The sequence below is a fragment of the Manacus candei genome, unplaced genomic scaffold, assembly GCF_025592945.1.
Source record: "Manacus candei isolate 608988 ecotype Guabito, Panama unplaced genomic scaffold, ASM2559294v1 h1tg000007l, whole genome shotgun sequence".
Taxonomy (NCBI): Eukaryota; Metazoa; Chordata; class Aves; order Passeriformes; family Pipridae; genus Manacus; species Manacus candei.
The window spans coordinates 8105822-8126089 of NW_026138055.1; the positions used below are offsets into that span (position 1 = coordinate 8105822).

The 20268-nt window shown below is 43.7% G+C and overlaps 1 protein-coding gene across 4 annotated transcripts in view; it reads right to left on the reverse strand.

Annotated features, from left to right (window-relative positions):
- The window catches only part of MSRA (methionine sulfoxide reductase A), a 251652-nt gene that overhangs the window by 67679 nt on the left and 163705 nt on the right, over nucleotides 1-20268 (reverse strand). The gene's annotated exons all lie outside the window — the stretch shown is intronic.

Consider the following 20268-nt stretch of genomic DNA (forward strand, 5'->3'; position numbering starts at 1 on the left):
AGACTTCTGAAGTTGTTCCCCACACATATCTTGGGTTTAGATATCCTTTATTGGTTCTGGATCAAAAAATGCCAAGGAAAAGCCTGAGGAAGGAAGGAGTGACTGGGTGGGATGGCACGTGGAGACATAGAGGGACTTTTCAGCAGCAAACAGGTAAATGTGGTACATCCCACAGATTTCCTCTGCCTATTTTTCAGAGGAAATGCCTGCACAAGGCTTTGGTGGGGTCACTGTATTAATTTGCCAGTGTGTAAAATGAGCCTTTAATTTAACTCTGGCCCAGAATGTGAGGTTTTTCCCAAACTTTATATAGCAAGGAGCTTGAAACTTCTCACACTAGTCCTGGTCATAGCAAGGCTACTAATGGGAATATATTCCCCCAGAATTAGAGCCCAAGCTTAACTAAGACTCAAGCTATGGGATAATACAGCTACCTGTTTATTTAGTGGTATTTCCACATATTTTGTTTTCTCACCTGGAAGTGCTTTCAGTTTGGGATAATAATTAAATATTCCCTTCTATTTGCAAAGCCTCAAACAAAATTGGATGTGTTTATGCCTTTTCCCTTGTAATAGAGCCAGAGAATCAGAGAATCATGGAATGGGTTGGGTTGGAAAGGACTTGGAAGGTCATACGGTTCCACCCCCTGCCATGGGCAGGGACAACTTCCACTAGCCCAGGTTGCTCCAAGCCCCATCCAACCTGGCCTTGAACACTTCCAGGGATGGGGCAGCCACAGCTTCTCTGGGAACCTCCTCCAGTGCTTCACCTTGTCAGCACCAGGTTTGATCTTCCAGCTTCCCAATGTATTGGAGAAGAAGGATGTTTTGTGACAGATCTGAGGAGGATCCTCAAGCAAATGAAGATATTTTAATCTGGTGTTAACATCCTCTTTTCTCAGCTTTCCAGAAACCTCCTGACTAACTGCTACACATTCCTTACATGGAAATAATATTAATTAAACAGATATATCAGTCAGATGTAGCCTTTTTCCCTATCTCTAAACTATGCACAATATAATATCCTGTAGTTCACAGCCTAACAGTGGCACATGAAAATGGAATTGCATTACCAGTGCAGTGTGATGATGAGAAAGCCATTCCATGACAAGCTGTCCCAGGATGATAGTAAATGTCTCACATTATATTATTTTGGGAATAATAAACATTATATGCAGGAAAACATGAAGCCAAAATAAGCTGGGTCATCCCACAGAGCTTGTGACAGATGGCAATTCCAGCTCCATAATCAAAGCAATAATTAACCTGGTTAAAATAAAAATATCAAAGTGGATTTGCAATCCAGTTCTGCACATCAGGGTTGTGTTGCAATATTCAGGAGTGTTTTCAGATACACTGATCATCCAAATTAAATATGATTCCTGACAGGAAAGTTCTGGTCCTGCAGCTACCATGGATCACCAACATCTAGGACTTGTCTTTGCAAAAATGGAGCCTGAAAGTGGGAAAAGGATCTGTTCAAAAGATCTAAAACCCCTTTTGCATCCACTTACAGCCTGTTTGGCAGTTACTCCATGAATACTCCTTTTTACTCTATTTATTCAATACCTGAAAGGGTTGATTTCAACCTTTTAGCTCCTTGTGATCTGTATTCAGTTTAAATTCAGAGGTGGAAACAAATTCTACATCTATCATTTATTGGTGAGGTGGTTGGCTCTCAGGACATAGTGTCTCTTTGATAGTTTGACAGTCAAAACACCTGAACTTAAAAATCAGAACTTTCTGTTTAGGTTAGCTTGTATAAATACCAAAAATATTTTTACACTATTTTTTTGTCAACTTATTCTTGGTTATTGCCCAAGTTTGCATACTGATTGCAAAGGACCAAAATGAACTTAAGTGTACGAGATGTCTTTCCAAATTTTAGGGGTCCCTCTACCTCATCTTTTATCAGATTCAATTTTATGAAATTAACTGACATATGGGAATGGTAAAAATAAGATAAATAAATATATATATTTATATATACTTGTATATAACCTGATGGATTGAGCCCAGAGGAGGACCATGAAGATGCTCCGAGGGCTGGAACCCCTCTGCTCTGGAGCCAGGCTGGGAGAGCTGGGGGGGTTCATCTGGAGAAGAGAAGGATCCAGGGAGACTTCAGAGCCCCTTCCAGTGCCTACTCCTCAGAGTATTCCCTGGCCACAGAATTTGCTTATTTTCTGTAATCACAGCTTTTTGGTCCATCTGATTTTGCACCTTGTGACGTTACACAAACAGGTTGGGCCACAAGGTGCAGGAAAACTGAATATTGATGACCAAAATTAAGGATTTTCCAATGAATCTGTAAATGTATAATGGCTTAATGCAGTCCCAGCTCTTTTAAAACGGGGGGAAAATGAGGACAAATGAGTTCATAAAATAGTAGCACTTTGCACTGATGTGGCCACGGGTCTGGAAGACCTCCTCCCTTGTTATCCAATTTGGTTTCCTGCCACTGGAAGCTCACACGGATCCTTTCATGAACTTTGCAAGCACCGTTGCATGAATTGTCAGATTTTCTACCTCTTCTATTCTGTTTGTGAACCCAGCTGCTCTAATGATTATAAAACATCTAATTTCCCAACCCAAGGTAAAGATGGGCAATTCATATCCACCTGGATTTGTGCTAACATTGTTCTTCACCTTAAACAGCTTTTGCCCCTCTCCCTGATATTTACTTCTTTCCTGTTTCTAGGAAAAAAACATTTTTTCTTGCTCAGCCTGTTTGCTGGATGGCAAATCACAGTCTTTTCTCATTAAATACTTCCTATTCTCCAGGTCTACAGAAAATAACTTGGCTGATAAATCCCAGATTTACACGGTGTCACCCAATGCCTCAGTGTCACCCAGAAGTGTCCTCAGGTCATGGAATCACTGAATGGTCTGGAATCACAGAATGGTTTGGTGTTGGTTTGAGTTGGAAGGGACCTTTAAAGCTCATCTAGTTCAACTCCCTGCCATGGGCAGGGACATCTTTCACTAGGCCAGGTTTCTCCAAGCCCCATCCAATGGTCCTGCCCCTTGTCACCGCTTGGAGCACTGAAAATCTCCAACCACCAGAGAAAGTCATGACACTGTTTTTTGCTAAATATTTCCATGAATTTTCTCAACAGGCAAGAAAACACCCACCTGAGTGAAATATTGGAAATAAATCTGTTTTACTCAACACAGAGAGTCAAAATTCATTTTAGAATGAAATAGTAATTGTGACTTTACCAAGTGAGTTGCTGAGCAAGGTGGGTTATTTAAAAAAAAACACTGGAAAAGAGTATTCCTTGATTTTCTCATAATAAAAGGAAACACTGTAAGTCCTTTCCATTGACAGAAGTGATTCTTGCAGGGGAATGGTTTCATTCATGCTGGAAGACAGAGTGTGCTGAGTCATTCATTATTCACTGTGCAGTCCAAGGCCAGGCAGGGCTGGGCTCACATCCAAGGAACCAGACTCTCCTGCTCCCAATGGTCCAGTCACACTGAAACTGCCTCTTGAGAACCGTCACCTTGTCACCCCAGGATCTCTCCTGGGCATGGCTTTGGAGCTCGTTAGTGAGACAAGGCTGAAACCACGTCAGTGACCACAGCAACAAAGAGGAGCGGGCACAGGCCAGGGCAGCACCTGGACCGGGGCCAGCACACCATTATCAGCCTGGATTTCACTGGGATCCAGAACAGAGGATAAAAGAGCCCAAAGAGGGGGCCCAAGAGACTTGTTTAACTGTAGCTCACTCCATATTAACTGTAAGTTCTGTTCTGGATGACAGCAGAGGTGTCTGCCGGTAAACTGCAGCTTGGATCCAGCTGCCTAAATTCAGATACTTTGCTTTGATCTCCAGCTGCTGATTCAGAAGTCACAGGACTTCTCCAGGTCCTTTTGCCCTCACAGCCCCATAGGAATGTCTCAGATATCCTGAAGCACCTCAAACTGCACCTGGTGCTATTTCAGGCCACCAAGTATTTCCACCAGCATCTCCTACAGAATTACCACGTCATTGGTCCCTCGTGTTCAAGCTCTAAGAACTCATGTAGATCATCCAGGGTGGATCAGCCAGCCCAGAGCACGGGCATGCACTGGATTTTGGTAGAGAAAAAAAGGGTTTGGGGGTTTCACTTTCACGCAGCACAAAGTCCAACCAAAGAGGGATCATTGCAGGAGAAGGGAGAGCCAGAACAGCCATGGAGAAGGAAAGAAAAGCCATGGGGAAGGTGAGGGCTATAATGGAGCTGCTGGAGTGAGTCCAGAGGAGGCCACAGAGATGCTCCAAGGGCTGGAGCCCCTCTGCTCAGGAGCCATGCTGGGAGAGCTGGGGGTGTTCAGCCTGGGGAAGTCAAGGCTCCAAGGAGACCTGAGAGCTCTCCAAGAGAGCTGGAGAGGGACTTTGGACAAGGGATGGAGGGACAGGACACAGGGAATGGCTTCCCACTGTCAGAAGGTAGGGATAGATGGGATATTGGGAAGAAATTCTTGGCTGTGGTGAGGCTCTGGCACAGCTTTCCCAGACAAGCTGTGGCTGCCCCATCCCTGGAAGTGTCCAAGGCCAAGTTGGACGGGGCTTGGAGCAACCTGGGATAATGGAAGGTGTCCCTGCCCATGGCAGGGGGTTGGAACAAGATGGTCTCTAAGGTCCTTCTAATCCAAACCGTTCCATTATTCTATGATAATTATTAACAATAAAGACTTCACCAAAGGAGTACAACTGGACTTCCTGCAATCCAGGCACAATGTTTCAAAGCCCCACTAGAAATAAAACCTGCTTACCACGACATAGTTTGTGTTTTTTATGCTCAGAGATGGAGTTATTTCATTTTTGCTTTCTCTACCGTGGGCAAATTCCAAAAAGTACAAGTTGAAATGGAAAAATACTCAGTGGCATTTTTTTTTTGCAGGTTGCATTTTTCCATTGAAGCAGCAGCATTAATAAACATTGCAGAGCTTTCTGAGGGGAAGATTTCACATCCCCTCTGTGCTCTACCTCATTACCTTTTCATTTTGTTTTGTTTGCTTCTTCCTGTCAGCACAAACACGAGGCACTGTCAGGAATTCAGCAGGTCAGGAGATGACATTTTTTAATGTTCACATAACAACCTGACCTCCTGCTCACATCCACTAAAAGGGAAATAAGGAAACCCCTCGTTTTAAGCCTTAAATGCTAACTGGGTTCTCTATTTGATTTGTTCCTCCTTCCCAGCAATGCTAATTTCAAATTGAACCTCTGACTCAATTAGCAAAATGGTGAAGTTGTTGAGACCTTGGATAATATTATGTCCCAGTAACAAAAAGGAAGCCAGGAGTGGTTTGATGCCAGCAACCAAATCCACTTTAATGGGCTACTTTAATTAAACAAATTAAATTAATGATGGTCTCTGCACAAAGATGAATTACACTATTTAATAGATCATTGCTACGTGCTAATCCCTTTTTTAATATTATCTTCTAACATTGATAAATATGTAGTCATAAACTGATGGATCTCAAGAAAGAAAAACCAAACAAATGGTGAAAAAAGGCCAAATAACAGAAAATGTGGGACAATTTTAGCTCCAAAAATAATTTCCAGTTGAGGTTATAGCAATGAAATGCACAATTATGGGATAATATAAAATAGGTGGAGTCTACTGTTCCCTCTGTAAGTGAGGGGGAGGATCCAGATAACTTTATCTTCTTTTAGGAACATCTAACTTTATTAGGAACATCTAACTATTTTTTCCTTCCTTTAGAAAGCCAGGGTAGGATTTTGCTATCCTATGTGACACCTCAAGGGATTAAGGTCAGAGCTGAGTCAGTTTGAAGGCTGTGAAGCCTCTCTGGTCATAAACTAAAGGGAAAAAGAAAAGAAAAAATGTGTTTATAAGGACTATTAATAATAAATAGAAATGAAATGTCTTTAAAGATGGCTGGGATTTCCATGTAACTGGAGGAGGGTCCATACAGCATATGGGAACAAGAGCAAGATTAAGGGTAGAACAGGCAGGCAAGTAGCACTTTAAAATTGGGAGAAAATCAGAGGTCCTAAGCAGCCTGATAAAAGGTCTTCTTTTGCCATAATTTTCCATGACTTCTTTTCCTAATAACACTTAATTTGTGCTATTTTAGAACAGCACCAGAGCACCACACACATCAGACTTCAACTGAGTTTTAGAGGATGCATCGTGTCATTGACAGCTACTTAAAACAGGCCGAGGGGAATCTGAGGTCTGGATTGCTGCTGAAGACTCCAGGAAAGATTATATGGGAATAACTGACAAAATGGATAAAGAAAAGATGCAAGGTAGAGGCACTGCTAGATAATAGGATCACTCAAAGTACAGCAGACAGGCCTGAAGATGCAAAATGTTCACATAAGGAGAAACACTTGGCCTTGGCACCTGAAATCCTGAGGGTTACAGACAATGGAACAAAAAGTATTGTTCAAAGAAAAGATGTAAAAGAAGCAAGGGCCTAAAAAGGATTTCTTCATCTGCTATAAAAAGAACTCTCCAGAGTTCTCCAAAGTACATCCAACACTAAATTCCCCTCACCAAGGCAGTACCTGGCCCTCTGAAGAAGTGTCAAAGCTCAGGATCATCCGTGTGCTCGCACCCCACACATTGGGGATGCACAACCCTCCTGACACCAGGATTGGGAAATAGGAGGGACATTCATCTCTGACAGCCTTTCCTCTCACAAGTGTCCCTGCCCATGGCAGGGGGTTGGAACAAGATGATCTTTAAGGTCCCTTCCAATCCAAACCATTCTGGGACTCCGTGATTTTCCAAGTTCATATTTCACCAGTGATTCCCAGCTCCTGCCGGTTTCATCTCCCGTGAACAAACTGCTCCAAATTAAATACATCTTTGTAATGGTTTAAGATAAAGGAATCACAGAATCATTTAGGTTGGAAAAGCCCTCTCAGATCATTGAGCCCAACCATTCCTCCAGCACTGCCAAGGCCACCACTAACCCATGTCTCCAAGTTTCACATCCATGTGGCTTTTAAATCCCTCCACCACTGGCATAGGGACTCCACCACTGCCCTGGGCAGCTGTGCCATGGCTGGACAAACCTGGCATTTTAGCTAAAAGCTCTAAATGGGGATCACATTTGCTAGTTCCCACTCAGCTGGGTTCTCTCCAGTTAGCCAGGATTGCTGATAAATGATGGATTGATCCTGAATACAGGATGTTCCACGACAAGCGGTGGCACATGAGCCACGATGCTGCCACGTGGGTTTTTCAACTGTTTCAAAACCATATTCTGATTCCACTATATAAAGAATGTTTAAAAATGAAGAAGTGGGCTCTGTATTTTATCCAGCTCCCTGTAGCTGAAGTGAGGCAGCTCAGAATCCTGGTGTTTATACCTGGGGGGATGGAGGACTGAAGAAGCCTCAGCCAATGTGGTAGGATGTTAATTCAGGCCTCTTAATGAATTCACAGCCAGAACAAATCAAAGAAGAACTGTGCTTAAAATAACAATAAAAAAAGAAACAACAGTTATAGGTGTAGATTGTGAACTGGCATTATCCTCCCTTGTTTTAAAAATGACATGGTAATTCTAATAACAAACTATGTTATAAATAGACACTTAATTATAATATCTCAGGTTTGGCATCTGCATTTTCACCCTCAGAGAGGCAGAAGCTGAGGAGCATTTGCTGCAAAACTGGAGACCTAACAGAGCAAAAGGAAACATGAAGTGAAGTTCAACCAAACCCACAACCTGCTGCTCTTCACACCCTGCATTTCACTGCTGTCCTTCTTCTCACAGGAGAAGAAAGGAAATCACTCTGGACCACGGATGCCCGCCATGGGAGAGACCTCCCCTTGGAACAACCCTCTCCACACACATCCCAACCCTCTGGCCAAGGGTGAATGACCACCATGCACCTGAATCCAGTCACTTTGGGAATTTTCTTCCTCCTCTCCCTCCCCATCCATGGGTCCACTGGCTACAGCAGCTGCCATAGAAACCAAAGTGCTGCTCTGCAGCACACGGAGCAGATGTCACACGGAGCAAGATGAATGTGAATGTGGTGAGGGGGGTGGATGCAAGAGGAGGAGGAGGAGGAGGAGGGAAAGCAGCATCACACATTCAGAATTAAATGTTCCCAGCAGAGGGAGTGAGTCATTCCTGAAGGAAAGTGCAAAGCTGCAATATTTTTTCCCTGTGCTCTCAATGCACATCCGCAAACAGGGACATACAAACCTCCATCCTGTACTGGAGACAGGGAAAATAAAATGCCAAGGGATGAGGAACAGGCGGAGGTACTTGATGCTGTCTTTCCCTCAGTCTTTAATAGTCAGACCAGTTGTCTCTGGGTACCCAACCCCCTGAGCTGGAAGACAGAAACAAGGAGCAGAATGAAGGTCCAGAATCCAAGGGGAAATGGTCAGCGACCTGCTACAGCACTTTGACACAAAATTCCACGGGACAGATGGGATCCACCCAAGGGTGCTGAGGGAGCTGGTGGAAGTGCTCACTGAGCCACTTCCCATCATTTATCAGCAGTCCTGGCTAACCAAGGAGGTGCCAATCCACTGGCAGAGAGCAAATGTGATGCCCATCACATGAATAGACAGAGAACCAAGGTTTGTGGATAGTGAATCCGTCTCTAGGACAAGAGGAAATGTCCTCAAGTTGCACTAGGAGAGGTTTAAATTGGATAACAGGAACAATTCTTCACTGAAGGGGTGGTCAGGCATTGAACAGGCTGCCCAGGGTAGTGGTGGAGTCCCCAAACCTGAAGGGACTTTTACTTAAAAGCCACGTGGATGTGGCACTTGGGGACATGGGTTAGTGGTGGCCTTGGCAGTAGTGGAGAATGGTTGGACTTGATGACCTTAGAGGGCTTTTCCAACCTAAACTACCCTATGACTCTAAACAAATGTGCTTCCATCTCTTTGGTACAGGTACTTGAGTCCCTCGTGCTCTGCTCCCTCATGAAAACTGATTTTCTCGTGGTATAAATTAATGCCTGACCTAAAACAACTCTCTGAGACAGAATTCTGCTGTCATTCCAAAAACACCCTAAAGAGCTTTTTCCTTTCCTCCCTTCCCAGGATAGTAGAGAAATATAACATTGTATGAAGTCAACATACACTAGACAGGCATTTTCCATCCAAAAGTCACCAATTTTTAATACTAACAAGCCATAATCCAGCCATGCATTGTGTGTTTACTCAGAGTAAAAATTAGTACCAACCAGTCTGGAGGAGTGTTTGATTTCCTCTGATCTTCCTGCTGAAAATTAATATCTTTGCCTCAAGTTTTGTTTTGCTTTTTAATTCAAAAAAGGCCGTTCTTAATATTATGATCTTTTCCCAGCACAAGCATTATCCCCCCTTTCTTCCTCCCCTTGATATGTCTTGTGTGTGTCTAATTCACTGTCTAACATATTTGTTGAAAAATTATCACACAATGAAATTGGGGGGAAGGGGTGAACTCACGTTCTTTTTATTCATAAACTGAGAACTGGAGCAACCTGGTCCAGCTGAAGGTGCCCCTGCCCATGGTAGGGGGTGGAAATAAAGGATCTTTAAGGTCCCTTCCAACCAAAACCATTCTAGGATCCCATGACAAATCACAAATAAATGGGATGAAACGTTTTCCAAGCCCCCCTTCAGCTGGGCTGTGTGATGAATTCACAGTTATACACAGCAACAAAGCAGAAAATGATGCCTAAAACGTGGTACCTCCTTGTCCAGCCTTTATGTATTTAAATGTCCCTTCCAAAACTCACTTGGTAAATAATGTTTGACACAGAAAATGTGCATTTTCAGATTTCTGTAGCAAAATATCAAAAGAACAGTATCCCCTTTTGTCCTAATTTATAAACACCGAGATTATAATTCTGCTTTAGCTGCAAGATGAAACAGTGTTCTATGAATTAGACAAATATGGAAAAATAATTGGAATCCTGAGAAACCTGGAGGTTTGTGTTGCACAAAGAGAAGGGAAAAGCTCCTCATTCCCTGCCCTTGCACAAGTGCTTTGAGCCCACTAGAGGGCAATGAAAGAAATCAGGTTTTCCTCCAGCCCTGGAAAATCCCCTCGTTTCGCACTGAAGGCTTTTCCTATAATAATATATCATGGGATAATGGGGGAATAAATTTCCTATGGTTGTTGGCACATAAAACAGCAACCACATATATATATATATAACGGCAAGAGGAGCTGGATGAAAAATAGCCATCCAGGATATAATTAGCTGATTGAGATAAAAATAAAAAATATTACAGAAAGTGAAATGATGGAATTAAAAGTGCACATTTGTGTGTGCATGTGGAAATATGTGATTTTCTAACTTCTCTGTTTGTTCAGAATTTTTCCTTGGCTGTTTCTTTTCTTCATGTTTTGGGCTGAAAGTTGTAACTAAGTTGAATTTGCTGCAGTAAATAAATTTTACAGATTTTTTTTTTTTTTTTTACAGACAACCATCAGCCATTTCTGAGAAATATAAGTGGGGCAAATATCGTATTTTCCATATTTAATAAAAATAAAATGGGATACTTTGTTAAGGAATGCAAAAAACAAGCCTTGAAGTTTCCAGTTGGGAGTCCTTCAGTGCAAAGAACTGGTTAATAAACCCAAAGTTGTCTAATTTTTCAACTTTTTTTTGAAAAATGTGGGTTTCACATAAAAGATGGTTAATACTGAATATTCTAGAAGAGGCAATGAGCACCAGTTCCCTGTAGCACTTCAAAAGTAACACAACACACACACCACTGTGAATTTGTACGTGGTTAAAAACAAAAACAACCCCAAAAAATGACATTCAATTGGAAAGGAATATAATTAGTGTCAATCAACATGTTTTTGTAGAAAACAGGTCAAATATAAACCCAACATCTGTCTCTGATGCCATTACAAGTTCAGCTGGCACAGGAAACTCTGTAGATACAAAGCAGTGAACATTTTGTGATTAATATCACATAATCATTTTAATTAAAAAAGAAGTGCTATATGGTATTAATATGGGGAATGATAACTGGATTAAGATGGACTTTCACCAGAATTATGAAGGGCAGTGATCAAGACTTAGAAATAATTATAAAATTAGTGCTGGTGCAATTAGAAGATCACATGAAGGTCAGAGTTTCAGCAAACACTGATAACACCAGGGTGCTCAAACTGCATCTTTGAGCTCCTAAGAACACACTCAAACCCCAAATTCTACATCTAGGAAGGTGCAACCCAAAATTTATCCATCTAGGAACAAAGAATAAAGGCAAATCTACAGAAAGAGGTGTATAACCAGCAGTGACCTTTATTTATGGTATTGATTAAGTTCATTCTGGGCTAATGCATCCAGTTCTGGGATCCATTTCTTCACAGGCAAAAAGAAAAAAAAAAAAGACAAAAAACTTCAAGAAAATTCAAAATTAATTTAAAAAAAAAAATTAAAATTAAAATTTTTAATTTAAAACTAAAATTAAAAAATCTTTTTGGTGTAGGTCACTGCTACTTCCAGTGCCTAAAGGGGCTCCAAGAGAGTTGGAGAGGGACTTGGGACAAGGGATGGAGAGACAGGACAAGGGGGAATGGCTTCACACTGAAAAAGGGAATTGTTAGATGGGATATCAGGAAGGAATTCTTGGCTGTGAGGGTGTTGAGGCCCTGGCATAGGTTGCCCAGAGAAGCTGTGGCTGCCCCTGGATCCCTGGAAATGTCCAAGGCCAGGCTGGACGGGGCTTGGAGCAACCTGGGATAGTGGGAGGTGTCCCTGCCCTTGGCAGGGGGTGGAACTGGATGATTTTTAAGGTCCTTTTCAAAGTGCCTCTATGCGTAAAAGAGTTTTTCTTCTCTGAACACCTTAAACACAGTTCCTTTAAAACTTGAAAAAGAGGTGGGTTTAACAGAGGCAACTAAAAATAACCAAAGCAAAGGAGAAAGGAGCAGCCACAATGGAAGCACATTAACCTCAACAAGCCACAGGAAGCTGCTTGCTCGGGGAAAGGTCAGGATTAAATACTTCAGAGTAAAAAATCCCGAGGGTTGGGAGCATGGATTCACTGAAGATGATTTCTCAGCCTTTGATGACACTTCCTGAAGTGGCCCTGGCCCAGCAGAGCACAAATCTCCATGGCCCTGCAGTAGGAGGTATCTCAGGGTGCTTGAGGCAACAGGAAGAGGGAACAGATTTTGTCCAACTTGATATGTTGGGTAATTTGATTTACTTTTTGACCCTGTGAGTAAATGGCAGTAAAGGTCAGCTGGGAAAAATACCAGTTTATCTTTGTCTGAAAGGATAAAGAGAAAGGAAGGTTTTTCAGAAACATAGGCCTGAGGGAGAAGGTGGAAAATCTGAAGACTGGGGAAAAATGTGGAACTAGGAAAGAAGGGATGTGGGGCAAGGTCGAGTGGCAGGAGATCCTGGAAAGCAAAAGAGCCAGGAAACAATGTGGGGAAGAAACAAACAGCAAAGAAAAGCTGAAATAAACTTGGGAGTGGGGAATGAAAAGACAAAGACAGAAGAACTGATTTCTCAGCTCAGTGGAGAGGTGTAAGACAGGCTATCCTTGACCTTGTCAGCAGTTTGGTGTGAGAGCAGATACTCATCTCACACTCTCACTGGTACCTCAGCAGCCAGGCCCTGCAGCAGAAGGTGACAAAATAACCACCTACAGAGCCACTGAAGACAATCTCAGGCATAAAAGCAGAGACTCCTGAACTGAGGTTTCTGTAAAATAGGACTGAACTCAGGCAAACCCCCCTGTTGTTACTGCCTGCAAGCCTACAGAGCCAGAGCACACACAGGGGATGGGATTGTCCATCAACCAAACAGCACATCCCGACCTCCTTTTGCAGTCTGGCTCTTACTGAAATCAGTGGACACTCTGGATCCAGGGGATCCCAGGGGGGAGTGGCTTTAAGGTGAAAAAGGGTGGATTTAGGTTGGATATTGGGAAGGAATTCTTGGCTGTGAGGGTGGGGAGGCCCTGGCACAGGTTGCCCAGAGAAGCTGTGGCTGCCCCATCCCTGGAAGTGTCCAAGGCCAGGTTAGACAGGGTTTGGATCAACCTGGGCTAGTGAAAGGTGTCCCTGCCCATGGCAGGGGGTTAGAACTATATGATCTCCAAGGTCCCTTCCAACCAAAACCATTCTGTCACTCTGTGATTCCATGATAAAACAACAATAAAAGAAAGAGATCATTCTACAGTCTGTGGAATTCAATAAAGAAGAAAAGACCCTTGATGAAAAAAGATCACAAGATCAAAACAGACACAGAAACATTGCTTGCTAAAGCATCCTCTGATTTTTCTTTGCAGGAAATATTGACTAGTTCTCCCAAAAGCCAAGAGCTCTGTTTGAAGGAGTGACACACTTCAAACAGAAAATAATGCACCGAATTCTCTGACAGTTCAGTGGGGAACAAAAAGGCTGAAATGAAAGAAACTCCTGGGACAGATTTTTATCACAGTTGCGTTACTGGAAATCCAAAGTAATTCCATGGATTCTAACGGGGCTGCTGTGGATTTGCAGCTGTAAGGCTGATCTGCTTCGGGTTCTGCAAAAGAATCTTGACACTTATTTAAGCAAACATTAACATCAGCTAGAAAACAACTTCACCAGGGGATGACAACTGTCAGTAGATGTTGTAGTCCTGTGGTTATCAAGTTATATGAACTTGAGGGCTTAAGTGGACTCTCCTATGTCCATGTTTAGAAACCCAAGCAATATATTTTATAAATATTGAGTATCTGTCATTTCCAAGTGAGAGCTTTGTGGAGCTCAGAACTTCCTGAAGTGTCATTATGCTCAGATACATTTTCAGCTTTGATTTTAGAGTTGGATAAACAGTGGGAAAAGTGTTCCATGAGAACTTACTTGAATCCTGGCTCAGGCACACTCTTGTCACTGAGAAAACTTGAGGTTTGAGTAGTTCTTTGGATCCCACAGCTTTGCACTAAGGATGAGCAAACTATTTGGATGGCAGCAGTAATGATCCCATACTCGTTAAAAATGTCTGTGCCACTTAAAAAAGGCTTTTTGTTTAATTTTTGAATTTGTATGGAAGCCACAAACCTTCTCCAACCCTTCTCCCCCATCTCCAGATCAATACAGAAGGTCCCAGTGCAAGCCTTATCCTTCACTTGGACATGGATGGATTCAAAGGCCAGAGCAGAATTAAAACACAACATTTTCACACATCTCGAGACTGAACACATCTGGAGATATTTCTCAGCTTTAATTCCTGGAAATTTTTGATTAAATCAGTTTTAAGGGTTATGTTTATCACAAAGAGAACAAGACCTGACACAGAACAGCCACAGCTAATGATCATCATCTTTCGTTTGACCTTCTTCTAGACTGTGTTATCCAGTCCTCCACAATAGTTAAACTGAGCTCCTTGAGAGCTTCCTGAAGAGAAGGAACTCCATCCTGTTCCCTGTAATTCACTGTGTACACTTCAACCATCATTATCAACATCATTATCAAATTTATGCACCTGACATTTAATATGCTTGTGAAACTTTTGGAGTGCTGGAACAGATGCATAATCAAGATCAAGAAATTCAAAAGCCTGAACTAGGAGCCCTTCAGAACGATCCCAGATGCCACTGAGCCACGTGAGAACACATTTACAGGCTGATGGAAAGGTTTTTACCCCTGTGTTGGCATCACTGCAGACTCTTCTATGTTTCCTCCCCACTGGTATGACCCAGGACGCACAGGAGATCTGTGTCCAGCTGGGGTGGAGGCTCAGATGGAGTAGGACACCTCAAACAACACTAAAGTCCTGTAGGCAAGACAAATCAACCCTTTAAATATTCATTTTCTGAATAACATGGAGATCTGCCCTGAAGATTGAGAATTCATCTGCCTAAGTAGATGAAAATTTGATGTCTACACAAATTGAGCATGTTTTTACATCACTGGGAAGCCGAGCAGAGCAAGCCACGCAAAGCAGGAAATGTTTTATTTACAGCCCACTCTTGGAGTCAAATCCATTTGATATTTACATTAGTTTATTGTAGGGCAATTTCTAACATCAGTTTAAATGTCCAATATAAGCTTCACATTCACAGTGCAATAAAGCAAATGGCTTCTTCGCTGACCTCCGTGACCTGCCAGATGAAAAAATGATTGCAAAATAGAAAATATGGTTCCATCGTGTTGTTCATAGTTGTAATTTCAAATGCATGATTAGCTGTATTTGCATCAGTCACAGGGCCAAGTGAAAGGCCCTGCCTTTATCAAGTGAACACAAGATATGCAGAATTGAAAGCTATAAAAAAATCTTGCCTTGCTCAGCATTGATAAGAGCACAATAAAATGAGCTGTTGCTGCATCCAGGGAACAGAAATAACACGCAGTTGGCTGAACTCAGCCTAGGATGGTGGCACTTCTCTGCCTCAGGGAATGCCCTGTCCCAGGAAATCTTCCAGGTCAGGTTGGATGGGGCTAGGAGCAACCTGGGACAGTGGGAGGTGTCCCTCCCCATGGCAGGGGGTGGAATGAGATGAGCTTTAAGGTCCCTTCCAACCCAAACCATTCTGGGATAAATTCCACAAAGGAAGCACACGTGGGTTGTTAATCAGTGCTGACAATAGGACAGGTCAGCTCCCTGATATTTATTCCAAGAAATTCAAACAAGCCAACTACAATATTAGAGAATCACAGAATCATTGAGGCTGGAAAAGATCTCTGAGACCATCGAGTTCAACCTTTGACTGATCTCCATCTTGTCACCCAGCCCAGAGCACTGAGAGCCACTGAGTGCCTTGGACACCCCCAGGGATGGGGACTCCACCACCTCCCTGGGCAGCCTCTTCCAATGCCTAATCACCTTTTCCAGAAAGAAATTCTTCCTATTGTCCAACCTAAACTTCCCCTGGTGCAGCTTAAGACTGTGTCTTCTCCTCTGTCCCCTGTTCCCTGGGAGCAGAGCCCGACCCCCCCCCAGCTCCCCCGTCCTGTCAGGGAGTTACAGAGCCAGAAGGTCCCCCCTGAGCCTCCTTTTCTCCAGGCTGAGCCCCCCCAGCTCCCTCAGCTGCTCCTGGTGCTCCAGCCCCTTCCCCAGCTCCGTTCCCTTCCCTGGCCACGCTTCAGTTCCTCCATGTCCTTCCTAAATTGAGGGGCCCAGAACTGGACACGGGACTCGAGGTGTGTCCTCACCAGTGCCAGCACAGGGGAAGAATCACTGCCCTGGCCCTGCTGCCACAATATTGCTGGTACAGTCCAGGTGCCACTGGCCTTCTTGGCCACGTGGGCACACCTGGCTCACTCTCAGTTGCTGTCAGCCAGTACCCCCAGGGCCTTTTCCAGTTTTCCAGCCACTCTGCCCCAGCCTGGAGCGCTGGAGGGGGTTGTTGTGGCCAAAATGTAGGACCTGGCACTTGGCCTTGTTGACCCTCACAACATTGGCCTCAGCCCATAGATCCAGCCTGTCCAGATCCTTCTGCAGACCCTTCCTACCCCCCAGCAGATCCACATCCCACTAAACTTGGCGTCATCCACGAATTTGCTCACGTCAGACTCAATTCTCTCATCCAGATCATCAATAAAGATATTAAACATTTAACACTGAGTCCCGGGGACACCACCAGTGACCAGATAACTGGATGCAGCCCCATTCCCCACCACCCTCTGGGCCCAGCCAGCAGCCAGTTCTTAACCCAGAGAAGGTGCACCTGTCCAAGCCATGGGCTATTCCAGGACTATCCCATGGGAGGGGCTGCCAAAGGCTTTGCTGAAGTCCAGGTAGACCCCTCCACAAGTTCATCCTACATTCATGCCATTAATGCTTTTATCTCGCTGACACTGTCACCAGGAAATGTATTAGTATTAGTTTTCTGCTGTGAGGTGACCAAATTTTCTTGGAGTGACAAAGAACTCCAATTTTCTGCCATTTACAGTAACATGAAAAGAGTTTGCAACTGTTCACACAAAACCTCCTCATCCAGAGCCAAATGCAGCTTTCTCGGAGAGGGATGAACATTCAAAGGGTATCTCTGTAGCACAGAGAAGTGATTACAAAACAAAGAATGGCTCAGCTTATCAGATCAGCTTTGCTTGTTTTCCTGAGAGCCACCAACCATCAATCAGGAATCGAGTCACTGCCATTCACATCAGAGTGAAGCAGAGATAATTTGATACATAAAGCTCTGAATTAGACAGAATTTGAAGAGGAGTAAGCAGGTGTTATTTTTTTTTATTGACTACTGTATTGCTTTAATAAAAACAATCTAATTTTCAAAGAGCTATTTAACTTTTCCCAGCCAAAAATCACATGAAAAATCACCTCCCAGGCAAAGCCTGTTCTAAACTCACACAGCACATCAGATAAAAACACAGATGAATGCTGGAAATTCACTCCACAAGGCATTCCTTCATGGAATTAAGCACTCAGAACTAGAGATCTCAAAGGTCTGTGAAGAACCTTTACTCCAGCTTCACAAATACAATCCCAACCCCCTCATCTCTTGTAGTTGCTGCTCCAAAGCTCATTGCACTGGCCAGAAAACTCCAGTTTTTCAATCTCTTTTCTCTAATATAAAACTCTTGGGTTTGTACCTGAGGGTATTGCTGGTTTGTTCCCACATCATCCCACAAGTTTATGGAAGTTTCACAATATCTGTTCAACTGCTGTGCTGCACTGTTGCATCTTCTGCTGGCCAGTGCTAGTTCCCTGTTTTCCTTATCCTGCAGAACAGCTCCATCCATCACCCCTGCTCTGGATCCAGGCTGGGAGAGCTGGGGGTGTTCAGCCCGGAGGAGAGAAGGCTCAGGGAGACCTCAGAGCCCCTTCCAGAGCCTAAAGGGGCTCCAGGAGAGCTGGAGAGGGACTTGGAACAAGGGATGGAGGGACAAGACAAGGGGGAATGGCTTCCCACTGCCAGAGGGCAGGGTTAGATGGGATATTGGGGAGGAATCCTTCCCTGGGAGGGTGGTGAGGCCCTGGCACAGGTTGCCCAGAGAAGCTGTGGCTGCCTCTGGATCCCTGGAAGTGTCCAAGGCCAGGCTGGACAGGGCTTGGAACAAGCTGGTTCAGTGGGAGGTGTCCCTGCCCATGGCAGGGGGTTGGAATGAGATGGGCTTTAAGGTCCCTTCCAATCCAAACCATTTTGTGATTCGAAGGAGGGGAGGGACTCAGTATATTCTTGGACACTTAAAACACGGGGTTAGTGCTTCACAAAACAAATGCAGCCTCTGATTCCGAAAAAAAAAAAAAAATACAAACTTCTTCCCACCTTGATTTCACTCCCTGGATTACAATTGCCTTGATAATTCATTTGAAAACCAAATCCAGCTTGCAACTGTCTTGAAAATTGAGTAACCTCAGGTTCAACTGTATTAAAAAACTTCAGCTTCAGGCAAAACTGATGGAACAGCTCATTCACAGTGATTTCACCAAGCCTTGGCCCTCACTGTATGTTTTTCTGATTACACTTACATTGTGTTACCATTTACCAGCAACACTATTGTATTAGAATATATATCAGCACTGGTTGACTCTGACTGCATGTTCTCAGCTTCATCAGCAGCTAAAGACACGCAGCTCGATGCATATTCAGGGCTGTGATGCCATTTCTCAGCTGTTGGAGCAGCTGCAGGAATCAGCAACAAGTTTCACAACTCAGAATAGATGCAACCTTGCAGGATCCTTGGGCTCAGGGCACATCCTGACTCTCATTCCCAGGTTGGTAATAAATCTCCTCTTCATTGTCATTTAATATAGAATTACAGGATCATTTAGGCTGGAAAAGCCTTCAAAGATCGAGTCCAACTGTTCCCCAGCACGGCCAAGGCCACTACTAATCATGTCCCCAAGTGCCACATCCACACGGCTTTTAAATCCCTCCAGGGATGGGGACTCCACCACTGCCCTGGGCAGCCTGTTCCAATGCATGACCACCCTTTCCAGAAAGAAATTGTTCCTGTTATCCAGCTTAATCCTTCCCTGGCACAATTGAGGCCGTTCTCTCTCATCCTGTCCTTTGTTCCCTGGGAGCAGAGCCCATTCCCTCCCCTGGCTCCCCCCTCCCGTCAGGGGGTTGCAGAGCCAGAAGGTCTCCCCTGAGCCTCCTTTTCTCCAGGCTGAGCCCCCCCAGCTCCCTCAGCTGCTCCTGGTGCTCCAGCCCCTTCCCCAGCTCCATTCCCTTCCCTGGACATGCTCCAGCCCTTCAATGTCTTTCCTGAATGGAGGGGCCCAAAATTGCCCCCCAGGATTTGAGGTCTGGCTTTAGCAGTGCCCAGTACCATGGTGTTCACTTGGTACCTCGTGGTTAGCAGGACCAACTACAGTTACTGAAGATTAAACCCTCTTGAAACACCTATTCTGGTCCAAACTGGTTTGTTCTGCTCCTTCCAGCCCCTGCTGTTTGCTAAACACAGAGTTGAACACACTCTCCATCCTCCAGGGAGAAGCCAGTGCCTCAGGCAGCCAGTCTTGGGGGCAGGAATTCAAGACTGGGGTTGGATGGTTTCTATCTTCAGTAAACAAAATCATTTCCTTTAAATTATCAACTCTCCCTGTCTTTCTGGAAAAAACCAACTCCTCTATATCATTTTCTGGTTGAAGGCCATTCTTAGCTCTCTTCCAGGTCATCAGCTCACAAACACCTCAAGAGCACAAGTACAATTATTCAGGGAACAAACAAACAAATGACATTTTGGTTTTATAATTTTGCTGTGCCAAAAAACTCCAGAGCCACCCATACACAGTGCAGTTATTGTACTTGCAGTATTTGTTAGCCCTTTCCCCCTTCCTAGCATGGAAAAATCAAGCACTGTGCCATTCCCACGTGTTTTTATCCATGATTATCTGGCACATGTCACTGCCAGAAGAGCCTGATATTTATTTTAAATTGCTGCAATAATAAGGGAAGTGGTTGTATTAGATTTACATTAAAATCATGTAATGCAAAACATTTAATATGAAAAGGGATTCCTGAACAAATTGTTTGCTCAGTGTGTTTCCCATGCAACCACTCCACTGCTCCTGCAATACCTCAGTAGATAATATTGTAGATATTGTTGTTAATAATACATAGGAACCACAGATCCCCAAGGAATTTCAGTACATATTTGCTGTACTTCCTCAGTTGGCAACACCGTCCCTTCCTTCCCCACTTCAGTGCAAAAACAAACTCTACATGTGCTCACTTACAGTTGTGCCTAATTATATAAATGTACTAATTATACACACTTTTCAAATGGTGATAGACTTCAAAGTAGGTAAATTTCAAATGGTGCCATTAAGGAAATCTATTTGATGATGGAAATTTCTGTAATATCATCTTGCAATCTCCTACCTTGCAATTTCGCTTTCATGTCAGTATT